The following is a 2,655-nucleotide window of genomic DNA, read 5'->3' as shown; positions in this document are numbered from 1 at the left end:
CAAAAACTAAAACTTGATCCCGGTCTATCACCATGCACTAAGCTCAATTCAAAATGGATTAGAAATCTAAACATTAAAACAGAAACACTAAATCTCCTTTAAGAGAAAGTAGGAGGAACTCTTGAAGACATAGGGGTAGGCAAAGAGTTCATGAACAACAGTCAAACTGCACAGCTAACAACTGAAAGAATTATGAACTGGGGCCTCCTCTTATTGAGAAGTTTTAGGATGTCAAAAGGAATTACCAACAAAGTGAAAAGACAACCCACAAATTGGGAAAAAAATCCTAACTAATAAGAACTCAGACGAAGGTCTTCTCTGTAGAATTTATAAACTACTAAAAAACATTGGGGCCCTAATATTTAAAGACCCAATCCAGAAATGGGCATCTGAGATGAACACGCACTTCTCAAAGGATGAAATCAAAGAAAAGAATATATATATGAAAAAAGTTCTCCACATCACTAGCCATCCTAGAAATGCAAATTAAAACAACACTGAGATACCTTCTCACCTCAGAAAGAATGGCTATCATAAAGACATTAACAAACAAGAAATGTTCAAGAGACTGTGGGGAGAAAGAAACTTCTTCATTTCTGTTGGGAATGTTGACTGGTGCAACCATTATGGAAATCAGTGTTCAGACTCCTTTAAAATCCTAGGACTGGAAATTGCATTCAAAACAACTATCCACCTTCTAGGAATTTTCCCAGAGGAACTGAAAACGTCATATCATAGTGATGCATATGCACATATGAGCACAAACTTTGATATTCAAATCTTGGAAACAACCAAGATGCCAGTGACCTGAGGAATGTATGAAAAAGATGTGTTATTTCTATGCAATAGAGTATTGCTCATCTATAAAAATAATAAACTCGAAGCCCTTATATTTAAGTGCATGCCATTTGATGATATACTCATAAGTGAAATAAACCAGACCCACATATGTAAATATCATATAGTCTCCCTAGTGTAAGAACTCAAAAGAAGAAATAAATAAGAAAAGTATAACATAATTAAAAGGATGCGAGAACATAATGTTTAAACAATGAAGAGAGGGCAAGGAGAAAATCTAGGAACATGACAGGAGAAAAACCATACATTTATATGCACAAGTTGGTTAATGCAATGATCCTGAGAATCTTCAGTATGTTTTTGAAACTACCAGTTAACAGGTAGCATTCTCACCCTAACTTTATATGCTGATACCTGTGAACTAAGCAACTGTATTGCTTGGAATGTTTGTCATTCTGGTCTTCTAAATGCGTACTGCTTGTCATTTCATACCAATTACTGCTATACTGTCTCTCAAGTAAATGTTTGTTTAAGAAACAAAGGTAATAAATGAAAACAAGATACAAGAACAAAATGTCATAAGACTGTCCTGCTACAATGCTGTATAGGGTTAGCTTTCTAAATTTCCATGTGAAAGTATGTAACCATTTATTCCTATTTATTTAAAGTATTTGTTATGGGTTTTTCCCCCTTTTTTCTTCACATTGTGTAGGGATTTAAAGTTTAAAATATTAATACTTGACGGAAAATACCTGTTCCATGCTATGACTAAGATGTTTGACATTCAAACAGATAGTGAGGTTAAGCTCAACTACCTGTGTAATAGGGTGATAATATCATTAAATTTCTCTTCTGGAGAATTAATGGTAACATTATCCACAGCAGCGACTCCTACACTAGAGTAGGATGTCTCCACAGTGACCAATTCAGTCAATTCTATCTTTTTATCTTATTTTATCTAAAGACAGTTCAGAAGAATAAATTTGGGTTTGGCCTGAGGGTGGTAGGAATTCCCATGATTTCTGCAAAGAAGAGGAAGTAGCACTGTCTTTGAACTCTCACAATATCTAGGTGTCACCCAAGTCCCCAAGTAGTACCTGTGTTGTCAACAGTGCAATACCAGAGTTTGAGGCCTCTCATGAGCATTACAGAGCTCACTGATGGACCTGAGGGGATCTGGACATGGACATGAGGATCCACTTTTCAGACTCTACTGCAAGCAAACCAGCCCAGGTCTGAGTTCACTGCATTGACTTCTTGGAAGTTCCAACTTGGTGTTAATTAGTTCCTGTCTAAGCTTTCCATCCTGACAACTCAACCTGGGAATAACTACAGCTTCTTTGCAGGAGCACTGTGGTCCCTCTGCAAAGGTATCAGCGGTCAGGATTGACAGGGTAATTAAAAAGCTCGTGAGGTACAGAAGAACTCAGTGGGTCTCAGGCTTATAAGTGCTTTAGTTCCATATAACCAGTGCTTAATTCTGGCTGCTATAGTGGCAACAGTCTGCGGTGAGTGTCTCCTTGGGGCTTGAAAGTTTGGGAGATAAAAGTTTTTATTATTATTAGTTTTATTGAGAAACAAATAGCAATGAGACAGTCAAAACAGGTTATTATGAGTTTCAATAATTAATACATTGTATGTTGTTGCCTTCAGAGTGGCGATTCATAGTACAAGATGCAGACAAGATATCCTGCCCAAACACTATTAGTACAAATCTTCTCATTGAATTAAGAGAAAGTAGCTCTATATCTATCGTAACTATATTATACACACAGATGCAAAATGGTCCTTCATTTGTATCTCCTTCTTTTGTTTAATTTTGTCAGAGGAGGGTATTCCATTGCCATTTAAATAATA

Source organism: Octodon degus, unplaced genomic scaffold (assembly GCF_000260255.1).
Source record: "Octodon degus isolate 3935 unplaced genomic scaffold, OctDeg1.0 scaffold00206, whole genome shotgun sequence".
NCBI classification, from domain to species: Eukaryota; Metazoa; Chordata; class Mammalia; order Rodentia; family Octodontidae; genus Octodon; species Octodon degus.
Note: the sequence above shows the minus strand (reverse complement) of the source record.